The sequence below is a fragment of the Schistocerca nitens genome, chromosome 9, assembly GCF_023898315.1.
Source record: "Schistocerca nitens isolate TAMUIC-IGC-003100 chromosome 9, iqSchNite1.1, whole genome shotgun sequence".
NCBI lineage: Eukaryota > Metazoa > Arthropoda > Insecta > Orthoptera > Acrididae > Schistocerca > Schistocerca nitens.
This window is the reverse complement of record NC_064622.1, coordinates 79,957,868-79,984,669: the sequence shown is the minus strand read 5'-3', so window position 1 is coordinate 79,984,669 and position 26,802 is coordinate 79,957,868. Positions and strand designations below refer to the sequence as shown.

General features: G+C 41.4%; 1 protein-coding gene across 4 annotated transcripts in view; it reads left to right on the top strand.

Moving 5' to 3' along the window:
• LOC126203308 (serine protease inhibitor I/II-like) overlaps positions 1–26,802 on the top strand; it is a 213,944-nt gene that overhangs the window by 82,388 nt on the left and 104,754 nt on the right. For 2 of the 4 annotated variants that reach the window (XM_049937574.1, XM_049937572.1), the window contains one exon: positions 481–658. The exons of the other annotated variants lie outside the window; for them this stretch is intronic. The gene's annotated coding sequence lies outside the window, so the exon portion shown is untranslated. Of the gene's footprint in view, positions 1–480; positions 659–26,802 lie in introns of those variants that run through there. 4 annotated transcript variants of the gene reach the window in all.

The following is a 26,802-nucleotide window of genomic DNA, read 5'->3' as shown; positions in this document are numbered from 1 at the left end:
AATCAGTTGATACTTTCACAATCATGGCACTGTGCTGTACTTCCTATTTATATATAACGTTGCTTCATTTTTAAATCTCAGAGTAGCAAGGGTGGAGGGAATAGACAAGGACTGTGGGTAGCTGGCGTACGGTGGGAACGTGGGCCGGCCGTGAGGCGTGCAGAGATAGTCTTCACAATTGCAGTAACATTGCATCCCGGAGGACGCAGGGATTAAGCACTGCCTAGTGAGTAGGAGATACCGGCTTCGAGTCACGGTTTGGGAGACATTTTCACTCGTTGTCGCTGGTTCCGCGTAATGTGCCGATGCAACTGACATTTGTAATCCCTTCCCTTCCCTCTCCGTCGTCTCCCCTCTACCTTTAATTTTCATATGGTGTACATATTATTGATGCTGGTGAAAACTGCTAACAGATCCTAAATTAATCTGAATGAAATACTCCTCATACTGCCATGTGAATGTTTTGATTTTTCTTTTCAGCATTCCTTCGTGAAGGTGACTGTCCGAGAAGTTCTCTGCGGTTAAAAGGAAATAACGCCATTTCTGTGATGCAGAATCTCTGCGGCGAATTATTTTCATCTATTTTCAATTTGTCTTTTGTAAATGTCTTATCGTCTTCAAACATGAAAAATAAACATAATGATTGTAACCCATGTAATACCGAGTTTGTTTCACGGCCACCACTTTACCTCCATCTCATTTAAATACAGTATTCCTATGTTTCAATTTTCTTTTTCTGTTCATTTCTTCATAAAGTTATTATTATTCTTTTTAAAGTCATCAACAATACAATGGTCTACTTCTGTATGCTAATATTATACTATCCGCACATGTTCGAAGGCTTCCACACCCTTCTGATACTTGGGTGAGCTATAGTGTTGGACTTCTAATTGACGTCCTTTATACTACACACCAGGACGTGTTGAGTTGCGCAGAGAGTGAATGATATGTTTGCAGATCTTCACACTTGTCGAGACAAATATCGAGCTTGTTTACTACCTTTACCTCGGTAATATGAACAGTTACACTGTGTGATCAAAAGTATCCGGACACCGGCCTGAAAATGACTTACAAGTTCATAGCGCCCTCCATCGGTAATACTGGAATTCAATATTCAGCCCTTTGCCTTGATGACAGCTTTCACTCTCGCAGGCATAAACTCAATCAGGTGCCGCTAGGTTCTTGGTGAATGGCCGTCCATTCCTCACGGAGTGCTACACTGAGGAGAGGTATCGTGTCGGTCGGTGAGGCTTGGCACGAAGTCGGCGTTCCGAGACATCCCAATGATGTTCTATAGGGTTCAGGTCAAGACTCTGCGCAGGCCAGTTCATTACAGGGATATATATATATATATATATATATGTATATGTATATATATATATATTTTTTTTTTTTTTTTTTTTTTTTTTTTTTTTTTTTTTTGGTCATCAGTCTACTGACTGGTTTGATGCGGCCCGCCACGAAATCCTTTCCTGTGCTAACCTCTTCATCTCAGAGTAGCACTTGCAACCTACGTCCTCAATTATTTGCTTGACGTATTCCAATCTCTGTCTTCCTCTACAGTTTTTGCCCTCTACAGCTCCCTCTGCTACCATGGAAGTCATTCCCTCATGTCTTAGCAGATGCCCTATCATCCTGTCCCTTCTCCTTATCAGTGTTTTCCACATATTCCTTTCCTTTCCGATTCTGCGTAGAACCTCCTCATTCCTTACCTTATCAGTCCACCTAATTTTCAACATTCTTGTATAGCACCACATCTCAAATGCTTCGATTCTCTTCTGTTCCGGTTTTCCCACAGTCCATGTTTCACTACCATACAATGCTGTACTCCAGACGTACATCCTCAGAAATTTCTTCCTCAAATTAAGGCCGGTATTTGATATTAGTAGACTTCTCTTGGCCAGAAATGCCTTTTTTGCCATAGCGAGTCTGCTTTTGATGTCCTCCTTGCTCCGTCCGTCATTGATTATTTTACTGCCTAGGTAGCAGAATTCCTTAACTTCATTGACTTCGTGACCATCAATCCTGATGTTAAGTGTCTCGCTGTTCTCATTTCTACTACTTCATATTACCTTCGTCTTTCTCCGATTTACTCTCAAACCATACTGTGTACTCATTAGACTGTTCATTCCGTTCAGCAGATCATTTAATTCTTCTTCACTTTCACTCAGGATAGCAATGTCATCAGCGAATCGTATCATTGATATCCTTTCACCTTGTATTTTAATTCCACTCCTGAACCTTTCTTTTATTTCCATCATTGCTTCCTCGACGTACAGATTGAAGAGCAGGGGCGAAAGGCTACAGCCTTGTCTTACACCCTTCTTAATACGAGCACTTCGTTCTTGATCGTCCACTCTTATTATTCCCTCTTGGTTGTTGTACATATTGTATATGACCCGTCTCTCCCTATAGCTTACCCCTACTTTTTTCAGAATCTCGAACAGCTTGCACCATTTTATATTGTCGAACGCTTTTTCCAGGTCGACAAATCCTATGAAAGTGTCTTGATTTTCCTTTAGCCTTGCTTCCATTACTAGCCGTAACGTCAGAATTGCCTCTCTCGTCCCTTTACTTTTCCTAAAGCCAAACTGATCGTCACCTATCGCATTTTCAATTTTCTTTTCCATTCTTATGTATATTATTCTTGTAAGCAGCTTCGATGCACGAGCTGTTAAGCTGATTGTGCGATAATTCTCGCACAGGGAAGTTATTGTCATGTAACCACTCCGCCACAGGCCGTACATAATGAACAGGTGCTCAATCGTGTTAAAAGATGCAATCGCCATTGCCGAATTGCCCTTCAACAGTGGGAAGCAAGAAGGTGATTAAAACATCAATATTGGCCTGTGCTGTGATATTGCCACGCAAAACAACAAAGGACGCAAGCCCCCTTCATGAAAAATACGACCACACCATAACGCCACCGCCTCTGAATTTTACTGTTGGCGCTACTCAAGCTGGCAGATGACGCTCACCCTCCTATCGGATCGCCACATGGTGTACCGTGATTCATCACTCTACACAACGTTATTCCACTGTTCAATCGTCTAATGTTTACGCTCCTTACTCCAAGCGAGGCGTCGATTGGCATTTATCGGCGTGATGTGTTGACTATCACCAGCCGCTCGACAATGAAATCCACGTTTTCTCACCTCCCACCTAACTGTCTTAGTACTTGCAGTAGATCGTGATGCACTTTGGAATTCCTAGATGATGGTCTGGAATGTTGTCTGCCTATTACACATTATCACCCTCTTCAACTGTCGGCCGACTCTGTCAGTCAACGGACGAGGTCAGCCTGTACGCTTTAGTGCTGTACGTGTCCCTTTACGTTTCCACTTCACTATCACATCGGAAATAGTGGACCTAGGGATGTTTAGGAGTGTGGAAATCTCGCATACAGACGTATGACACAAGTGACACCCAATCACCTGACCACGTTCGAAGTCCGTGGGTTCCGTGGAGCGCCCCATTCTGCTCTCTCACGACGTCTAATGACTAATGAGGTCGCTGATATGGAGTACCTGGCAGTAGATGGCAGCATAATGCACTTAATATGAAAAACGTATGTTTTTCGTAGTGTCCGGCTACCTTTGATCACATAGTGTATATCACGAACCATTCCGTCTTAGGAAAAGCTGATTCTTGGAACGATGAAATGTGTCCATCTAAAATGAACAGTAATGCATGATCTAGTAACTATGGCCTATGCATCTATACAGGGCGAAGATAACGCTTAAAAAGTATCAAACAAATCGGATGGGTGATGATAATGAGAAGTGAACTGGGGTCTCAGCATTAACCTGAACATTACTTTTCGTAATATTATTTTATTGGCTCCTGGATACACCAAAACAGCTAGCGCACGCCTTCCAAAAATTTTTAAGTAATTTAATACACCAAATTACACTCACATTAACGATAACACTTCAATAAGTATATTGGCGAAAAGGAATCTGCCGTTTAAGTTACCAAACTGGTTTCTAAATAAACAAAATTAACACACGCACACACACACACTCACTCACTCACTCACACACACACACACACACACAAACACACACACAAACACATGCAAGCAAGCATAAACCGATCGATTATATTTTACTGCCAACTTTTAACAAGTATACCTCAAGCTATTTATAAGTTCATAGTTGTCCTGAGATCATGTATTCGATGAATGGTGCAGATGTTTCGTTGCAGATTAGGAACTGCAGCCTACGTACTCAACTATTTGCTGGATGTATTCCAATCTCTGTCTTCCTCTACAGCTTCTCATCGTCCACAGCCTCTAGTACCGTGACAGTTATTCCTTATTCTCTAACGTCTTGACACATGTCCTATCGTCCTCTCCCTTGGTTTTGGCAGTGCTTGCTGTATGTCGCCGTTATCGCCGATTCTGCGGAGAATCTCCTCATTCCTTACCTTATTAGTCTACTAATTATCAACATTCTTCTGTAACACCAAATGTCAAAAGCTTCGATTCTTTCTGTTCTGGTTTTGCCGCAGTTCATGTCTCAATACCAACAAAGTGGTTCTGAATAATGGCCTGCCACATGGTTCGGCACCAGGACCTATTATTTTCAGTCTGTATGTTGCCGACATGCCAGACACAAAATCACGTAATTTTGCCTATGCGGACAACCTGGACATCGGGTATGAGAGTAAACATTTAACGACGTCGGGAAAATACTGAATGCAGACCTGGAAGTACTGAACAACTACTACTCCAAGTGGCATGTATTATGTCGTCTCCTTCTATCTGTCGTCTTGTACCAAGGCAGCAAGGAAAGGATGTTGTTTGGTGGCCGTTACCCTCTTTTTATAATACAATCTGCATTAATAATTAACTGGGTTTTCTATTCATATGAATAGAAAATTAGTTAACTCAAGATAGTTGTTGTGGTACAAGCTCCCTGTAATAGTCCACGTTAGCCTCATTGCTGATGAAGTACAAAGTCCGCTATGTACTATTCTGGTCGCTATGTGCTGCCCGTCTCTGAGGTAGCGGTGTGGCTAAATGCTGTTGTGACTCCCACTAAGCTGTGACTGATGATAGACCGGAGCTCAGTCGGCCCTCACAAAACCAAAAAATGGTTCAAATGGCTCTGAGCACTAGGGGACTCAACTGCTGAGGTCATTAGTCCCCTAGAACTTAGAACTAGTTAAACCTAACTAACCTAAGGACGTCACAAACATCCGTGCCCGAGGCAGGATTCGAACCTGTGACCGTAGCGGTCTTGCGGATCCAGACTGCAGCGCCTTTAACCGCACGGCCACTTCGGCCGGCTCACAAAACCACCAGCACCATAGTGCACCCTTACAATAAAGATACAAAAAGAAAACGACAACTCTCTATGAATGGCCAAAGCATCAGGCAGGAGGATAAGCCTAAGCACTTGGGAATGAGATTAGATTGCACGCTAATGTATACCCCACATCTAGAAGTTCCAAAAGAGAAACTAAAATCCCATAATGCTATCCTGTCAAAACGTTGGCGTAAATTCAGCACGGTGAGTAGTTTGACAGCTCAATGTATAACTGGTTGTGGACGCCAATACCTTCTACGTTGTTCCTTTGAATTCCCTGTTGTGTGTTGGTCGGGTGAAGCGGAGGTTATCCTGTCAGTGGGTCCGTTGACTGTCTGTCGGTTGGGTTGTCGTCGGACCGACAATGGCTGGGCCGACTGCCTGTCTCACCTAAGCGAGCCTTAGTGTTTGAATTCCAGGCCGACCCTCGGAACTTCTGATCGCCCTTGGATGTACTGCCTTTTCTTGTTTGTTCTTGTTGTTTGTACTTGTATGGCTTGTAGCCGATTGTTAGATTAAGGTTGTTTTGCCCTTAAGGCGTCAGATGGTTTGGGCCTTCAGCTTAAGAACTGTTTTACATAAAGCCTTTGGCATTTTTTTAAATTAATGTTACTGAGTCTTAAGTGTCGGGCCTTCGACCGATTTGAATTTAAGTTGTTTTGCTCTTAAAGTGTCAGATTCTTTGGGCCTTCGCCCGATTTTTAATTAAAGTTCATCTGCTCTTAAGCTGTCACATGGTTTGGGCCTTCAGCCTAATTTGAGAACTGTTTTACGTAAAGCCTTTGGCATTTTTAAAATTAATGTTATTGAGTCTTAAGTGTTGAGCCTTCAGCCGATTTTGAATTTAAGTTGTTTTCTCTTAAAGTGTCAGATTATTTGGGTCTTCAGTCTACTTAAGGCGTTGTTTTAACATAAGGCTTTGCCTTTTAAATTTCTGATTTTGGTTGAGCTTTATTATTGGGTTTCAGCCGTTTAAAAATTAAAGTGCTTGTAACACCACAGCTCTTATGCTGTATGGATTTTTTTTTTTTTTTTTGCTTTATTTAATGTTACATTGTTGATCGTCTGTAAATGTCTTTGAATCGATAACATAAAATTGTGTACTCTTTTCTTTGTCAAGCCTTTGATGTCGTGATTTGATTCTATGCAAAGTAGTGTATCTGTAATTTAAAATTCTTTGTCCCATTTGGAGGGAACAAAACTTACTGTATATAATTGTAATTTTGTGTGAATAATTTTTTGTAGAAGTGTCAATATGTGAAAATGTTCTGTTTTATTTAATGTGTTTGTTTGCTGTTATGTAAACTGCTGACCTTCACTTAGGGCTCTTAGTTATTCTGTATGTAAACGGTGTAGTGGTTCCCCTCGGGAACGGAACTGTGTAGCGCGCGCAAATTGTGATTGGCTTAGGTGGAAAAGGTGGAACAAGAGTCAGTCGGGGACGAGCAGTCAGTCGGGGACGAGCCAGCAGTCAGAGATGAGCTACGAGTCCGTGCACTGCCGTGTAAAAGTTGCATAGTGCTGGTTTCGAGAGAGGCTTTTCTGTCATTATCCAATGCCTCGGATGGATGGATAAATAGCTGGGCTATTCTGGAATTTGTATCTATCATCGCCACCAAGAAATGACAGAGTCCAGCAATTCTGCTTGCAATTCCACCTACCAACATGCAGCTGCCACCACATTGCGCAATCATTGCAACGTAACACTATAATGATGTACAGTGAAGGATCAGCTTAATGGATATGTTATTGTGCTGAAATATAAGGTAATTTATATCTAAATTTATGTACCTACCTTGACTTTTCTCCTCATCATAACACCTCTCAGGGTCCTCTCCGTTTGAACTAAAGTGATTACCGAGTGTCCTTATTGAAAGTACGAGGGTCAGTCAAAAAGTAATGCCTCCTATTTTGTTTTCTACGTTTAATTGTCAGGAAATTTAAATGCAATTACATAGGTTGAAAACCACAACATTGAGGATCATTTTGTCATTTTTCAATGTAATCTCCGCCCATCTCTACAGTTTTGGTCCATCTTTGAACAAGGGCATGTATCCCAGCACGGTAAAAATCACAGCTCTGCTTCCTAAGCCATTGACGCACGGATGTTTTGACGGCCTCCTCATCTTCAAAATGAATCCCACGATGAGCTTCTTTTAGTGGCCCGAACAGATGGAAGTCTGATGGTGCCAGGTCAGGGCTGTATGGGGGATGAGGCAAAACTTCCCATCCAATTTTGACAATCTCGTCAGAGGTGTGACGACTGGTGTGTGGTCTTGCATTGTCATGCAAAAGAAGAACATCTGCCATTGATTTTGTTGGGCGAACTCGCTGAAGACGTGCTTTAAGTTTTTTGAGGGTTGTGACGTATTGAACAGAATTTATTGTGCATCCCTGCTCCAAAAAATCAACCAGAATCACACCCTCTGTATCCCAGAAAACTGTTGCCATAACTTTCCCTGCCGATCGCACAGTTTTGAATTTTTTCTTCCTCGGCGAGCTTGTGTGACGCCACTCCATTGACTGCCTCTTTGATTCGGGTTCAAAAAAATGCACCCATGTTTCGTCCCCGGTCACAATTTTTTTCAGAAACTCATCTCCCTCCAAACGGAAGCGCTGCAAGTGTTGGGAGGCTATTGTTTTCCTTGCCTCTTTATTCTGATCGGTTAACATTCTTGGAACCCACCGTGCACAAACTTTTGAGTACCCCAATTGTTTAATAATCGTGATCACACTGCCTTTACTAAGAGAAATAATGCGACACACTTCATCTGCAGTCACCCGACGGTCACCACGAATGATGTCATCAACTTGCTGAATGTTGTGTGGAGTCACTGCACTCACCGGCCTGCCGCTCCGCTTTTCGTCAGTCAACGGTGTTTGCCCTTCAGCTTCCTTACAACGACGAACCCATCGTCTAACAGTGCGGACATCCACTGTCACAACACCATACACCTTCTTCAGTCTTTCATGAATGCGTATGGGCGTTTCACCTTCTGCATTCAAGAATTCAATCACACAACGCTGTCTCAAACGAACATCGATGTCGGCCATCTTACAAACTTCTGCTGTGCTGCCACCTGTTGACACAGAAAGTTACTACTGCAGTGGATTGCAGAAGAAGGTTTGAGGAATGGCGCCAAATTCAAATTTTTCACTTAACTTAATTTCTTTAAGTAGAAAAAAAATGGGAGGCATTACTTTTTGACCGACCCTCGTACATTAAAACTCAGTTTGCTAATTAATGCCTATTGGACAGAGTAAAGTTAAAGTTAATGTGGCAAGAGAGTGAGTTAAAGTTAATTATGCTTGCAGAAATAATTTTCCTAGTAAAACTAATTATTAATGTGCTGTTGCCAAATTCAAATTAAAATTTCTCAAGACTGAGGCTTATAACGTTTTGCTTAGTAAATGATCACATTACTACCTGTTGTTAATCGTAAAAGGTGAGTCAGTTCTTGCAATTTGGTCAGTATTGTGTTTCGCTGTCGTAAAAGAGAGAAAGCTGCAGTTGTGAAACTCTATATATTCATGTTTGCTAAGTGTTTCTGTATCTTGTGTATTAGAAGTGCATGTTAATAGTAATATTATAAAGACCATTCACTTTATGTAAGCCTGAAAGTAATAGGGTGTTTCGGTATCTCTTATAATTTAGCAAATAGTTTGTGCTGCTCCAGTTGTTAGCTTCAATCTTAAAACATATGTGTGTCAGAGTTCATTGCATTCGCGTGTGGCCAAGTCTAGGTTGTGTTTGTCCGTTATAGTTACTTATACCCACTTTCTTAAACGAGAATGTTAATCATTCTCTTGCCTAGTTAGGCTGGCGGCCGTTTTCTTTATCCGTTGAACAGTGCAGATAGGCAAAATTTTGTTTGCTACTGTTCTAATATTTACGTAATTCTGACTTTCATTTCCGGTAATCCATTTCCGTTAGGTACAACACGGTCAACTTAACAAAAATCCTCCCAGAGGGTAACACTGCTCTGTTGCTTTATACCATAATTGCTATAACAATATACACTCCTGGAAATGGAAAAAAGAACACATTGACACCGGTGTGTCAGACCCACCATACTTGCTCCGGACACTGCGAGAGGGCTGTACAAGCAATGATCACACGCACGGCACAGCGGACACACCAGGAACCGCGGTGTTGGCCGTCGAATGGCGCTAGCTGCGCAGTATTTGTGCACCGCCGCCGTCAGTGTCAGCCAGTTTGCCGTGGCATACGGAGCTCCATCGCAGTCTTTAACACTGGTAGCATGCCGCGACAGCGTGGACGTGAACCGTATGTGCAGTTGACGGACTTTGAGCGACGGCGTATAGTGGGCATGCGGGAGGCCGGGTGGACGTACCGCCGAATTGCTCAACACGTGGGGCGTGAGGTCTCCACAGTACATCGATGTTGTCGCCAGTGGTCGGCGGATGGTGCACGTGCCCGTCGACCTGGGACCGGACCGCAGCGACGCACGGATGCACGCCAAGACCGTAGGATCCGACGCAGTGCCGTAGGGGACCGCACCGCCACTTCCCAGCAAATTAGGGACACTGTTGCTCCTGGGGTATCGGCGAGGACCATTCGCAACCGTCTCCATGAAGCTGGGCTACGGTCCCGCACACCGTTAGGCCGTCTTCCGCTCACGCCCCAACATCGTGCAGCCCGCCTCCAGTGGCGTCGCGACAGGCGTGAATGGAGGGACGAATGGAGACGTGTCGTCTTCAGCGATGAGAGTCGCTTCTGCCTTGGTGCCAATGATGGTCGTATGCGTGTTTGGCGCCGTGCAGGTGAGCGCCACAATCAGGACTGCATACGACCGAGGCACACAGGGCCAACACCCGGCATCATGGTGTGGGGAGCGATCTCCTACACTGGCCGTACACCACTGGTGATCGTCGAGGGGACACTGAATAGTGCACGGTACATCCAAACCGTCATCGAACCCATCGTTCTACCATTCCTAGACCGGCAAGGGAACTTGCTGTTCGAACAGGACAATGCACGTCCGCATGTATCCCGTGCCACCCAACGTGCTCTAGAAGGTGTAAGTCAACTACCCTGGCCAGCAAGATCTCCGGATCTGTCCCCCATTGAGCATGTTTGGGACTGGATGAAGCGTCGTCTCACGCGGTCTGCACGTCCAGCACGAACGCTGGTCCAACTGAGGCGCCAGGTGGAAATGGCATGGCAAGCCGTTCCACAGGACTACATCCAGCATCTCTACGATCGTCTCCATGGGAGAATAGCAGCCTGCATTGCTGCGAAAGGTGGATATACACTGTACTAGTGCCGACATTGTGCATGCTCTGTTGCCTGTGTCTATGTGCCTGTGGTTCTGTCAGTGTGATCATGTGATGTATCTGACCCCAGGAATGTGTCAATAAAGTTTCCCCTTCCTGGGACAATGAATTCACGGTGTTCTTATTTCAATTTCCAGGAGTGTAGTTTTATTTCAAAGCCTGTTTCCAGCGTTAAGGTTATGGTACAATAGTAGCAGACAGGAGTGTTATACGTGGCTTTTCCGTGACAGGACTAATTGTTCTGTTGGGGCATCGTATGTACTAAGCCAAACTTGGTGTTTGATTGAATAAGCTACGTAAATACGCTGTTGTAGTGTTATACGTGGCGCCGCGTGACAGGACGTTATTCAGCATTTTACAAACATAGTGTGAACATAAAACGTCCAGCGCCACGAACCTGGAACTTATTTGGCAGAACTGGTAGTGAAAGTTCAGCTTAAATTGAAAATAAAACGTATCAATACTTAATAGCAACTAAAATGGACAGGAAATTAGAAATAAATCTAGACACGCGAGAACAGAAAGCAATCGAGAGCAGTTCAGGGAGCACACCAACAGATGGCATTACTCGCGAGTTAAGTTACGTACGCTACCACGCCGATGTCAATAAACACATAGAAGCTATGAATGTCGCTCGTACTAAGGAAGGCAATATGAGCGATGTTGTGGAAGACAGTGGCTATGTTAATGAATCGCGGGATATGTTCGAATCACCAGAAACTGAGAGGGGTGTAGAATCTGAACACGAAAATGCAGTTGAAACCAAAAGTGAAAAGACACCAGATGTGACTGATTTGTTAAAAATGTTGTCTGCACAAATTGCAGCACGGGGGCAACAAATGACAGCGCACTATGACGAAATATCTACACAAATCGCAGCACTGGGGCAACAAAATGTAGAACAAAGACAGCTAATCGTAGCACGGGGGCAACAATTGGCAGCGTATTATGACGATATTTCTACACAATTGGCAGCACAAAGTAAACAAATCGAAATGCAATGCAACAGAATTATCGAAAAAATTGATATGTCATTCAATGATGATCTTTCAAGGTCAGAATCGTGTGAAAAGGTATTATTGAAAAATGAAATTGAGCCAGAAAATGCGAGTGAAAAGGAGGATATTTGTACTGTTAATGATGTGTATGAGGTCAAAGACGTCGATGTGGGGGAGGTTATGATGAAATATGGCACGCAAAAGACGTGTGCACAACTAATAATAGGTGAAAGGGATGTAAAGGAGGACGTTAGTAAACATGACATTATAAACAGTGCAGGTGAAATTATTGTTGATGGAAAGGTGTTTTGTGGCTCTAATGCAGAAGGGTCTGGTAGGGATTTCGCACGATTATCTGAAACTGATAGTAAAGGAATCAGTGAAACGAAGGTAATTAATGTATATGACGAGCATACTATGTACGAAACTAAGGCTGAGATCGTTCAAAGTAATTCAACAGAAGTACCTGAGTGTCCAAACGATATGCATTGTGTAGAAAATGAGTCGAAAAACGAAGTGGCTGAGGCATCTAGTGATAATCTGCTCCACTGTCTAAAAGTTGCTTTCCTGCTCGAATCTGATGACGAAAATGAGATCAGTGATAGTTCAGGTGATGAAGGGTATATGAATACAGATAAGAATGAATATACTAACTTTGCCTATTGTTCAAAAGTCGCATACTTAACTGAATCTGATGGTGAGGAAGGGAGTAGTGATGACTCGAGGGAAGATGAATTCTCAGGTGTAAACGAAAGTCAATATACTTTTACTGAAAGAGGGTATGAAAAAATTAGTGACATTTTTCCAAAGCAAGATACAGAAAGTAGAACTGGGCCAAAACCGAAGGAATTATTCAGTAATATAACACAGGGGCATAATTTGCAGGAACCTCCAGATGATACTATACTAGGGCAAGCCTTAACAAATGTTTTGAAAGAGTGTGAATTACAGGGACAAAAAGAACCACATGATAAAATGATAGCAGAACAGGAGATGTTGTACCTTGCTAAAGACTTTGAAAGCCCAAGACCTAAAAAGCCACCTGATGAAACAAAACGTTGGCAAGTTCTGAATAGCATAGTGAAAGATGTAGAAGATAGGAGGCCTAAAAAGCCACCAGATTTAAGTCACTGTTTTTGAACCATAAAAGACTGCCTTGTTAATGAAGAGACTGGGGGCAGGATGCTGTATGTATATATATTTTAAAATAATGCTTGACTTTATTATTATTGTATCTGAGTGTTACCTGAAAGTTAATTATTGTTTTGTTGACCTTGAGGCCTGGGGCAGGTTGTTTATTTATTGTAGTGTACTGTTTGACTTTACTTAGGAACTGTTTGTTTTCAATTGAATACTTATTGTTGCCAGCCTAATTATGAAGATAGGGGCGTGTAGTGTGGCAAACCTTAAAACTTTAGGAGTAATTATGCTTATGGTCACTTAATGAAAGTGCAAAGAACTCTACAAGATAATAATTTATTTTTAAAATATTTAAAAATCAAAAAGGGCTTGGCCGAAGTGGCTGTGCGCTTAAAGGCGCTGCAGTCTGGAACCGCAAGACCGCTACGGTCGCAGGTTCGAATCCTGCCTCGGGCATGGATGTTTGTGATGTCCTTAGGTTAGTTAGGTTTAACTAGTTCTAAGTTCTAGGGGACTAATGACCTCAGCAGTTGAGTCCCATAGTGCTCAGAGCCATTTGAACCATTTGAGAAAGGGCTTATGTTTGCAGTATGTGGTTTACTTAAGGAGACATGTCCTCAGATGAGGGTTGTTAAGCCTCAGGGGACAATGCACTCTTTGCATTGTCAGGTGCCTGACGAGCAACAGGGACCCGAGTCGTTTCCAGTACTACTTCCGTTTCTTTTCGTGCTGCCAACCTTCCTCTTCATCATTCAGAACTTTTACTATCTTCTTTCCTTCTTCTCTATCAGAATAGACTGAAAAGTGTAGAAATAAGGTGAGATACTGTGTATTGTTTGTGGACGAATAAATGAATAATTAAAATGGGTACACTAGAAAATTACCAAGAATAATGAAAATATAGTGGGTATTGTAAAAGAAAAATGTAATGGAAAAATAATTGGAAAGAAAAATATAGATGGGAAAAGGTAAGAATACTGAAAATAGGGTAAATAAATACTATATTATGACTAAATGTAAATGTTTTTGAAAATAGGGATAATTATGATGTTGAAAAAACTGTGTGTGTCAAAAACTGAGGAGATGAACCTGACTAATGTATGTAAAAATAGGTATGAGAGGCATGTGTCTAGTACCACAAAAGGTAGGCAGAAATCACTTGCAATAGGATTTAAAATTATTGTCTGGACTTGATGTCTGTAATGACCTAACTGTGTGTGGAAAAGTAATGGTAAAGGAGTAGTAAGAAATTCTTAATCTTGACTTGACCCCAAGTATGACATTTAAAATTTTCTTGATAAATGTATATGTTACCTTATGATGTCATTTGAAAAGAAATGATTTTGTTGCCAGTGTCTAATTACTGTTTCAAAGTTGCAGGTTTTATGTTTTGTACCATTAATGCAAATTTTACCAAAGATGTGACATAATGATGAAAAACACAAAGATGATGACAATAAACTGCTCAAAAGTATGTTGTTGGGCAGCAAAACAAGACAAAACAATAAAAATGCTGTAGTCCTGAAGTTGAGGACTACCATATATGCTATGTCAGCAGTAGCCAAAGGACTTGCCATTGTGGGGCAAGGAGCTGATAAGTGGTCATGAACTGCCAAACCTAGAGGATGGGGCAGTGTGTCAATTTAAAAATGTGTTTTCTTTAGTTTTTTTAATCTAAATTGTGTTTCGTGTCTAAATATTTATAGTTAAAGACTGCCAAAACAATAATGGGCAGAATGTGTAATATGGACTGCTAGTGCTGAGGCAAGCAGTGAACTTAGTTAGGTTTATTGGTAAATGTGTTATGAACCGACTATTCTTTCTGAAGTCAGTGAAAATTTATTATAGAATATATATGGATTCTTATTCAAATGGATGTAGATGTTTTGATGCTAGGGTTCTTGGAATAACTTAAAGTTTTGGACTGTCTGTTTTTAAAACACAGCAGTGATGATTAAAGATAGGTTCTGAATAGGTTAATGTGTTTTTGTGGAACAAACATTTTGGACTGCTATTAATGAAGAGCAGCTTTAAAGTTAATTGTTTTGAGAAAACCTAGAAAATTTACTTTTGTATTTAAAGAGTCAGTTGGAAAAAGTTCTCATAGCTGTTTGTGTAAATATTTGTGCATTGATGGATGCAAACTGAAATATTGAACATTACATTAACTACTGAACCCTGTGAAAAGTACTATGATCATTAACATACTTGTGTGTCTCTGAAAGTTTCATTCTTTAAAAAACATTGAAAGACAAATTTCTGCTTTGTTGAGTTAAAATTATTTATGCGGTTGTCTATGTGTTTATTATTATCATCTGTGCTATTGTATATAAATTTATTATTATTATTATTAAATTTTGTTTGAAGACCATACCTATTCTGCTAATATGAAGCTTATTTTGTGTACTGTTTTGTCTTGTATTTGAACTGTATGGGTATGAATGAACATGTTTAAAGGTATCTTGTGTAACGATGCAAAATTAGTTTCCTTAAACCAGTGTGAAAATGAAAATTAGTGTAAATGTCTCATTTTTGAAAATGTTTTTGGAAAAAAGTATAAAATTTCTTAGTGTATATACTGTATATTTGTAATGTGTGTTCTTTTTTTTTCTCTCCCAACTGAAGTTGGATAAATTATTTTTTTTTTTTTTTTGCAGCCAACACCACTTCGGTGTTATAGATGTTTCCTTGAAGTATCCCTTACAGGAAACTACAACGAAACATGGGGCATGTGTAACACCACAGCTCTTATGCTGTATGGATTTATTTTTTTTTTTTTGCTTTATTTAATGTTACATTGTTGATCGTCTGTAAATGTTTTTGAATCGATAACATAAAATTGTGTACTCTTTTCTTTGTCAAGCCTTTGATGTCGTGATTTGATTCTATGCAAAGTAGTGTATCTGTAATTTAAAATTCTTTGTCCCATTTGGAGGGAACAAAACTTACTGTATATAATTGTAATTTTGTGAATAATTTTTTGTAGAAGTGTCAATATGTGAAAATGTTCTGTTTTATTTAATGTGTTTGTTTGCTGTTATGTAAACTGCTGACCTTCACTTAGGGCTCTTAGTTATTCTGTATGTAAACGGTGTAGTGGTTCCCCTCGGGAACGGAACTGTGTAGCGCGCGCAAATTGTGATTGGCTTAGGTGGAAAAGGTGGAACAAGAGTCAGTCGGGGACGAGCAGTCAGTCGGGGACGAGCCAGCAGTCAGAGATGAGCTACGAGTCCGTGCACTGCCGTGTAAAAGTTGCATAGTGCTGGTTTCGAGAGAGGCTTTTCTGTCATTATCCAATGCCTCGGATGGATGGATAAATAGCTGGGCTATTCTGGAATTTGTATCTATCATCGCCACCAAGAAATGACAGAGTCCAGCAATTCTGCTTGCAATTCCACCTACCAACATGCAGCTGCCACCACATTGCGCAATCATTGCAACGTAACACTATAATGATGTACAGTGAAGGATCAGCTTAATGGATATGTTATTGTGCTGAAATATAAGGTAATTTATATCTGAATTTATGTACCTACCTTGACTTTTCTCCTCATCATAACACCTCTCAGGGTCTTCTCCGTTTGAACTAAAGTGATTACCGAGTGTCCTTATTGAAAGTACATTAAAACTCAGTTTGCCAATTAATGCCTATTGGACAGAGTGAAGTTAAAGTTAATGTGGCAAGAGAGTGAGTTAAAGTTAATGATGCTTGCCGAAATAATTTTCCTAGTAAAACTAATTATTAATGTGTTGTTGCCAAATTCAAATTAAAATTTCTCAAGACTGAGGCTTATAACGTTTTGCTTAGTAAATGATCACATTACTACCTGTTGTTAATCGTAAAAGGTGAGTCAGTTCTTGCAATTTGGTCAGTATTGTGTTTCGCTGTCGTAAAAGTGAGAAAGCTGCAGTTGTGAAACTCTATATATTCATGTTGGCTAAGTGTTTGTGTGTCTTGTGTATTAGAAGTGCATGTTAATAGTAATATTATAAAGACCATTCACTTTATGTAAGCCTGAAAGTAATAGGGTGTTTCGGTATCTCTTATAATTTAGCAAATAGTTTGTGCTGCTCCAGTTGTTAGCTTCAATCTTAAAACATATGTGTGTCAGAGTTCATTGCATTCGCGTGTGGCCAAGTCTAGGTTGTGTTTGTCCGTTATATTTACTTATACCTACTTTCTTAAACGAGAATGTTAATCATTCGCTTGCCTAGATAGGCTGGCGGCCGTTTTCTTTATCCGTTGAACAGTGCAGATAGGCAAAATTTTGTTTGGTACTGTTCTAATATTTACGTAATTCTGACTTTCATTTCCGGTAATCCATTTCCGTTAGGTAGGTCAACTTAACAAAAATCCTCCCAGAGGGTAACACTGCTCTGTTGCTTTATACCATAATTGCTATAACAATATAGTTTTATTTCAAAGCCTGTTTCCAGCTTTAAGGTTATGGTACAGTAGTAGCAGACAGGAGTGTTATATGCTCTTGCTCTTAAGGCATGAGGTTGTACGGTGCATTCAGCCGCTAATTAAGTAGATAATTAAAGCTGTGTTTTTTTTAAATATTTCTTGGCTCTTATAAAGTGTGATCAAATGAAAGGTTGTATGTTCGAGTGTAACTTATTTTGGCCCCTTTCCACAACTTAAATTACCTGTCCTGTCCTGCGGGTTTAGCAGGGCGTCTCAAATATGTCGAACTTACATAGAAAGGATTGCAAACAGCACAATTTTGATAGAATGTCTCCGTGTCCTAATGCTTCTGACATTCACAGTTGGGCACTCGTGGAAGTTACGATTGCTCATGATGATACAGAACGAAAAGTGCTCCTGCTGTAGCACAAAAACAGGCGGATACGTCCTGGGCAGAGTGAGAGGTGTAAAAGAAGGGAATTGGCTTCTCGATTTACCTGGCAGCTACAATGACATTTAAATCAAAATATCACAACATATTCGCTATTTTTTACTAGTTACCATTATTACCCATGTTATGTAATATAATGAAACGCGTCAAGGGAAGTAATATGATACATGATATAATCCCCCCAGAAACAAATCCACCTCCAGAAATTTTATCTAAAGAAAAACTAATTTAGTTATTACATGTACACTCTTCAGCTTCTGATATTACATACCGTTTACTATGTCTGGCGAAACATCTGGACTTTGGAGACAGTATCAGTGGATTTAGCCTATAAAAACTGCAAGATGCAGGTGGGCCAACACCTTGCCGCTAAGGAACTCACTACACCGGGTAGAAGGGTTAACTCGTAAAAAAAGGACAAATATAACAAGATATTTTGATGTAAATGGTTTTGAAGCTGGCAGGTAAGACAAAAGCCAGCTCCCTTCTTTTACAATCGTCACTCTGCCCAGGATGTACTTTCCCTTTTTGTGGTATGATAGGAGGATTTTTCATTCTGGTTCCCAACTTTTACTCTACCATAATTTTGATATTAGACCGCCATAACTTGGCAACCAATGTAGTTTTTTGTCGACTCGGGCTACGACTAATCCGGTACAGGCTTTTTTTTTTATTTCGTTTCCAACTATGATGCTTCTATCTTAACAATGGATCAAGCTTTCACAAAACAGGACGACTATTAATAACATCCATTTGTCTATCTTCTTACAAAATTCACACAAGTTTGAAACGTATAAGTAGCGTACGTAAAAAAAAAAAAAAAAAAAAAAAAACACCTCAAGCTAACTTGTTTTTTGCATAAAATACGATTGAACGTTGACTTTTTAAATTTCAGTTTAATAGTAAGAATGATTACTCATTTGAATCGAAGCACTGCAAACAGTGCCAGTGCTAACACTGTCATTCAATTCACGTAAAAATGAATATGACGTGCTACATCGAACTCGACTTCAAACCATCGTATCATCACGACGAGTAAACACTATTGGATGCAATAAATTTCCTTTTCAATTCATCCATTTATCTACCTTAATGCAAAGTTTGAACCGAGTCGTACAAGTTTAAAGTATAGAAGTGGCACTCTTCGAAAACCTCCCAAAAAAAACGTGTTTTTCGACATGTTTGCACTTGAAATCCAAACGATTTACATAGAAATGGCACCATTAGCTGAATATAGACTCCAGTACGCTTAGCATATTTTCCATAAGGAATTATTCGATCGGTACAATTTATCTTGGCGCCAGCTCCGGTTCGTCATTCAAACCTCCCGTATATATACCTTAACGTAGCTACAGTAAGACGAAAGATCAAATGACTATACAAATGACGCATGATCCAAACTAAACGAAAAACTTTTCACCCTGTCTTCCTAGCTCAACGATTATCAGTTTTCACTTGCATTGCACTCTGGGGTCTCTTTTACGAGACTCAACAATTCCCCATAGTGTGACAGTAGTATGACTTGCACTGGTGGCATCCAAAGATTCAAACACGTTAATGGCTCGGATAGTGACGTTAAAATAGCATACTATGACTGTGGGATTCGTCATGTACGCATATTCAGTCTGCCGTTAGAAATTTCGAATGGCGTTGTTTTGCGGTGACTACGTCGCTATGGAAGTGCACTTGTAACTAGCTGTTGTGCTGGACGAAAAAACACTCGTCGGTACGGAAATGGGTTTCTAATTTTACTTGTGGTAAAGGCCGAGTGGATACTACAACACACAAGAAAATATTGGGTCACTTATCTATAACCTGAACAAATTCAAACACTTAACACTTAAACAACCCACACCCACACAACTGTCTACGTACACTGATGAACATTATGTCCATGGACTTACTGTGATATAAACCCGTCCAGGCGGTAGCAGCGTCACCTGTCGAGGAATGATTGCTTGTCAGACACTTGCACGGCGCATGTACAAATAGTCTCACTGAGCGTGCTGTCCGTGTGTAGAATGGGTAAGGCGGGCGATTTGAGGCTGACTGCGACGGCCCGAAGACTCGGCAAGAGAATTTCGGAAACTGAAAGACAGGATGGGTGTTCGAGGAGTGCCGGCCGGTGTGGCCGAGCGGTTCTACGCGTTACAGTCTGGAACTGCACGACCGCTGCGGTCGCAGGTTCGATCCTGCCACGGGCATGGATGTGTGTGATATCCTTAGGTTAGTTAGGTTTAAGTAATTCTAAGTTCTAGGGGACTGATGACCTCAGAAGTTAAGTCCCATAGTGCTCAGAGCCATTTGAATCTCTTTTTTTTTTTTTTTTTTTTTATCGAGGAGTGCTGTGCTGAGTGTTTTCAACACGTGGCGAAACCGACTGAGGCCACGTAAACAGGTCGTGGGGATCGGCGGCCACCCCTCATTATAGATGTTGGGCGTCGTTGGCTTGGCATACTGGTAATACAGGACAGGCGTCCAACTGTGTCAGAACTAACATAACTAACATCAGACTTTAATGTTGGGCAGACTACAAGTGTGTATGAACACACAGTCTACTGAGCACTGCTAACAATGGGCCTCTGCAGCGGACGACCTACGCATGTGCCGATGTTAGCCCCATGACAGGCATCCATGGGTAAAGTGGAGCTCGAGCAATCCATAACGATGGCCAAGGAGTATCGTACACTGGTTACAGATCACGTACACCCCTTCATAACGATCATGGTACCTGATGGCAGTAGAAAAAAAATTAAATTAAATTAAATTAAAGATAAACATCATGGCCACAATCGAACCAGCAAACCATTGACTACGTATTTACACTCCCCCAACACTGTTGAGTGAGCCACCCTACCCGCGGTAGTAGTTGCTTAGATGTTATACTCATGTGTCAGGAACTTTAGACAGTCAGTCCTCTTAATTTTGCCTCTATAATCGGTAGAATGTACGAACCATATACAAGGGCAGGAACGACAGTCCTCCACAAATTCCATTTGTTTCTAATTAGCCCAGTCGGCCATTATGCTAACTCAAACGCTTGCAAGGAACTTTGCGTTTCAACTAATAGTTACAGTCAAACAAACCAATGGACGGGCAGAACCGTGGATATGAGCTCGACTGTTGCACGTACCATCCCCGCTCCTGCGTCTGCGCAAGGTGACCTGTGCCCGCACATTGCAGGCATGCGTAACTTTTCACCGCTGCATCGCTCCCTTGGTTCTACTTGCAACGACGGCACGCGCCTAGAGCGCAGGGGAAGTCGCACAGGTGTAAACACACAATTAAGAGAAGAGTAGGCGTTCCACTAGCAGGGGTGTTTTCGAAACACTTCTGGACGATTTGGGGTAAGTGAGCAGACCTTCTCGTCACAGAACTTCTGACGGGTCTGGGAGAAAGATGTTAGACTTATAGTTTCCAGTTATATTTGTTCAGCTCATGGACGTTAGGGAAGCGTGCTGGTTTCAGTCTATTTTAGTGGTTTTGGATTTTCGTAGGATTTCTGTTCCATGTTAGGCAGTTCTACTTCCACCATCTATCATTAACAGATTGGTATGTTGTGTGCATCTACAAGGAATGTGAAAGAGTGATAACTTTCCTTTATCACACACGATTACCTCAGTTCGTCCGCAGTGAGCGCATTTGCTACACTTTAACTCAAACTGAAACTGTTGAATGTTCTGTGATTACGATTGCCTGATGAACCATTTGAACTAGTATTCAGAAATTAAAGCTTGTCATTATAAATTAGGGAAGCGCCTCACCGTTTATGCCAAAAGAACCTGAGCATTCGGAATACTTTTTCGAACACCACAATCAGTACAGTGAGGAAGGTTAGGAGACCTTCTATAGGAAACCCCATTCAGTATTTAATCACATCAGAACGGAATCATATGCGATATGTCCGAATGCTACAAGCGGTCTACCAAGTCACTTTCCAACACCTGTTTGCATAAGCGTTACTCCGTCACGTATAATAAGATTATCGTTACCATAAGGCTGGTTTTTGTTGTTTCATCCTATTCACTAAATCAGCAAGGAAAAAAGATGATACGAGGGAGGACAGCAACAGCAAAGAGAAGGTTGCAAGTTAACATAAGTGTTTCAATCAGCGACATACTTTCAGGATAGTAGTAATAACGTAAAAGTCAATTTTCATTTGGTGTCTTCCTGCCAAGCTGCCTTATTCACAAGAGTTTTTGTAAAGCAGGAGGATCTGATAATTAATAACATATAATTCTCTTCCATGGTCGACAGAATTCTGCTTGTATCAAAAAACCGACGCTGCATAACAGCACTGCTAATGGCTTTGTGTGTGCTTTTTGTGGGGGTTAATATTTTCAGAGAGTATGTTCGTATGAAATTTTTTAACAAGTGTTCATGTTGACTATTAGTAATAACGGACGTCTTATTACTTTCTACTCTTCTGTACCGGTGAACAGCTAAAATCCGGGTGACCCTGAGCAAAACAAGGTGAATATTGTAGACTTACGAGTAGAGAAGGAAGCATAACTGGGCACAGCGGGGACTGAAAAGGCGAATGAAGGCGAAGAGACATTTTCTGATACAAGAGTCGCTTCTGACCAGATAGGTACAGGGCACCAGTACGGCAGCTGTTTCTGGACATCCACTAGAGAAAAAACGTGATGATCAAAACAAGACCTTTAGTGAGGGACAACATATTCTGGGTAAAAATGTTGACGAAAATCGTGGGGAATTAGGAATTTCGTTTGACTTTGTAGTTGGAGAGACGAACGCTATTTACAGGCTGCTTGCGAAAAGACTGAAGTAAGGGATGGGTTTGTTGGGACTATCCAATGCAAAGACGGAAAAGTAGCGAAAGCTGATGACATAGAAGGGAATCTACAGGAGTTGTCAGAATGAACTGAAATTCGCATGTAGGTGATCGAAAATAAACTGACGGTGAAGTCAGAGGAGACGAGTACAGATAGTAATGTGATAAGGGAGGCTATCGTGAAGTTTATGGAGAACACAGGGAGACGCTTGAGCGAGTGTGCCAGCAAGTCGCCCAACAAGAGACCTCGCTCCAAAAATATGAGAAGGAAGCTTACAGGGTAGCACTGACAACCAAAATGGAACAGATGTCATTAGGAAATGAAGGAGATTCAGACAGAATACAGCCGGTGGCATTAGGTGAGTATAAAGAGGTGTTTTCACCCATCTCAGTCAAAACCAGTCTGAGGTCATCAGGCACAACCAAGAGGCAGTAGACCATTTGCAACGAAAGCAAAAAGATGTAGTTGAACTGCATGCAGACGGGCGACTTGTTATTGATCGTATTAGTAAGAAGTATAAGTAATCGAGATGAGTTACGGGAAATCCAAGGTCTCAAGAAATGGCTACGAGACATTCAGCGTTTCCAGAACCTGTGGCTACATTTGTTCTAAAAGAAAGGATAGCTACCGATGGTGACAAATGATACACCACTACGTGTTGGTAGAAAATTATTCATTGTTCCCTGATTCCACCAATGACTAACATCTGCAAGTATGGCTAGATCTATTTGATCTTTGGATAGCGCTTTCAGAGAGGCTTCTGCTAAAAATTAAGTTCCAGTGTAGCCATTTAAGAGAGGAGCCAGCTTTGAGACATACGCTGAATTCCACAGAGATTTCCTAAATCAGTTCTGGTGCAAGGAACACCAGGATCGCGTGAAATTAGACACGCTCATGAAGGAAAACTAGCGACACGAATACCACTATCGATTCTTCCTCTTATTCTTCGGCACTGCAACCCTTGGTGGGCCTTGTCCTCCTCAACAATCCTCCTCTATATATCTCTGTTATCAGCATTTTTCTTCCATCCACGGATCCCCGACTTGGCAACGTCAGCCAGTACATTGTGCATCCATCTAGCTCTTGGTCTGCCCTTCCTTCTGGTGGAATACAGTCTGGCACTCATTATTCGTTTGGGCATCCTGTCTTCCGTCATCCTCTCCACATGTCCTAACCAATGTATTCTTTGAGATTTGATAAATTTTACTATATCTTTCCCTTGCATAAGCTCACGTATTTCATGGTTGTACCTTACTCTCCAACCTTCTGCCTCTCTGACAGGCCCATAGATTTTTCATAAGATTTTCCTTTCAAATGCCCTTACGCTATTACTATCTGCTTCTGTCACTGTCAATGTTTCTGATCCATATGTGGCAACAGGTCGCACAAGGGAATAGTATACTCTTAATGTAGTTTTCTTGTAATTAGAGAGTTCTTGACTATCTTTAGGTTTGCGTAATAGACTTTGTTTCGTGCTTGTATCCTTTATTCAATACATTTTCTCATACTACTATCACTGGTTTGGAGGACACATAAATAATGGAAGCATCTAACAGCTTTGAAGCATTAAACATATCTTCAGGTCCTGCTTCAGAAATTGAGATAACCATATATTTTGTCTTGCTTTCATCGACAGTAAGTCCAATTCTTGTTCCTTCTGCTTCCACTTGTCCATATATTTCTTTAAACTATGTTACATTCCTTGCCAAGATGGCAGTATCATCTGCATATGCTCATCTCTGGCTGGACTTTATCATAATTGTTCCTCATTTATCTATTTTTTGTATGATACTATGCACTGCTAAGTTAAACAGGTCTGCAGAGAAGCCATCACCTTGTTTCACACCATCCTCAAAGTCAAACTGCTTGTTCATTCTCTTATTCACTTTTACTTTTGCTTTTGTATCCTTCATTGTTAGCTCGATTAACTTTCTCAGTTTATAACAGATGCCCAAATCTTTCAGCCGTTTATACAATGCTGATCTATTAATACTAACGAAAGCTTGTTTAAATTCAACGAACGGGAAGTGGAAATCTATACAATAATCATAAAATTTTTCCATTTGTTGTCTAACAACAAAAAACTGGTCAGTTGTACCTCTGTTTGGTCGGAATCCACACTGGTATTCCCCGAGTATCTTTTAGGCACACTTCTTTATTCTTTTGTTCAGCACTCCAGAGAAAATCTCATATACTGTATTCAGTAGGGTTATGCCTCTACAGTTATCACAATTGAGCTTTTCTCCTTCCTCATATACTGGGCATATGATTCTAGTATTCCACTCCTCCGGCAAGCTTTCATTTACCCATGTTCTTTATTATATTTGACGTCTTAGAGGTTGTCCCCCTGATTTTATTAGTTCTAACACGATCCCATCTTCATCAGGTGCATAGTAATTTTTTAGTTTATTTATCACTGTTTCGACATCCAGGATTGTTGGGTGTTGTGCCTCATCCTTTTCAATTAGTCTTGCCTCTCTGTTATCTTCCTGTTCCTCTGTACCTCTTGGGGCTTGATCTGAGATTTTCTTGAGCATATCTTCAAAGTATTCTGCCCACCACTGCAGTATTTCTTGTTCACCTCTTATCATCTGACTGTTTCTGTTTTTGCATGCGTTTTGTTTGGGTTGCAAATTTTTTCGCATCTTTCCGACGGCATGATAGAATTTCTTCGTTTCACTCTGTTCCTGTAATTTTTTTATCTGTCTAAAATTTTGATTTCAGCCATTCCTTTTCCTTTTCTTGCATATTTTTTGGGCATTGGATCTTAATTCTTTGTACATCTCCACGTTTCTTCTTGTTTCTCTCTGTATCATTCTCAGTCTTCTTGCATTTTTATCTTCTATTACTAGTCTGCATACATCATCAAACCACTCATTTTATGCATTTATTCTCATCCCGACTATGTCATCTGCAGCTTCTATCAGCGCTTTTTGGATCTTGGCCCATCGCTCTTGGATTCCTATTGTTTCCTCACCGGGAGTCAGTGCATCTCTAACTTTTGCTTGGTATGCTTTTACAACTTCTGGGTCATTCAGTTTTTCTGTGTCTCAGTCTGTATTTTTCTCCATTCCAGGTTTAGGAGTTGCAGATAGTTTCTCTCTCACTACAGCTTTTACAGCATAGTGGTCTGAGTGACAGTTAGGACCCCTGCAGCTCCTCACATCGATAACTGACGAGGCATGTCGTGCCTTTACTAACACATGGTCTGTATGATTGACTACACTTATATTTGATTTTCATGTTCCGAGATGTATTCATTTACGTCGGAAATGTGAGCTCCTAATGATTAGATAATTTCTAGCAGCTAACGGACATTTCTCCATTCTCGTTACTTTCTTGATGTAATGTGTATCTCCCAGATACTCTTCCATATTCGGTTCGCCCAACCTGTGTGCTAAAATCTCCCGTAACTAAGATCAGATCATCCTTTTGTACTTCACTGCATGCTCTTTCTAGATCTTCATAAAACTTTTCCTTTGTTTCTTCTTCTGCTTCCTCTGTTGGTGCATATGCTGTTTGAGCCGTGTCACGGCTCAGCTCATTTGATTTACCCGCGAGATTATTCACTTGTTTTCGCCGCAGCGATAGGGGGCGCGATCGGTGAGCTCTGTGGGCGCTGGTGAGCGAAGCAACAGTTGTGGAGGGCGGCTCGGTCGGGAGATGGCGAGAGGACCAGTCAGGCAGTCTCGGCGAGTCTCGGTTACTCGCTCAGTCTGGGAGTCGGTGCAGTGAGGCGACAGAGTCAGTCAGAGGGCAGACACTCGCATGTTAGTCGGTCGGCTCTAAGTCTCAGTCGCTGTTGGGTTGTGCACTGAGTTGGATTGGACGAGTTGGCAGTCAACATCAGGCAGGTCCGCACGATGCAAGTACGCGCCGGGGCCGTGGTCGACGTAGACGGAAGGCCGTTGGTCCATCGGTCGGCTGGTCGTCGGATGGCGACAGGACTGAAGCGGCTGGGGCTCAACTGGTGCCTGCCGTTTAAGGACTGCGATAAGATGGCTGTTTGCGAGCATGTGGGGAGGACGGAATGCTCGCTTGCTTAGCGAGGTTCTCCATGGCCAGCTGTTGTTTGTTGGGCCTAGCACTAGAGTGTAACAGGAAATTGTATTGGTGTGGTTGTCGTCACCTCGCTAAAGCCGAAATTTTCATATACTTTTATTATATTTCATGATCATTACTTATTATGGGGTTGGTACTTGTAGCCAACATTTTGTGATTTGGAATAATTCAGAATATCATCACGTGCCAGGTGTTCAAATGGCGCTCGGCACTATGGGACTTAACTTCTGAGGTCATCAGTCCCCTAGAACTTAGAACTACTTAAACCTAACTAACCTAAGGACACCACACACATCCATGCCCGAGGCAGGATTCGAACCTGCGACCGTAGCAGTCG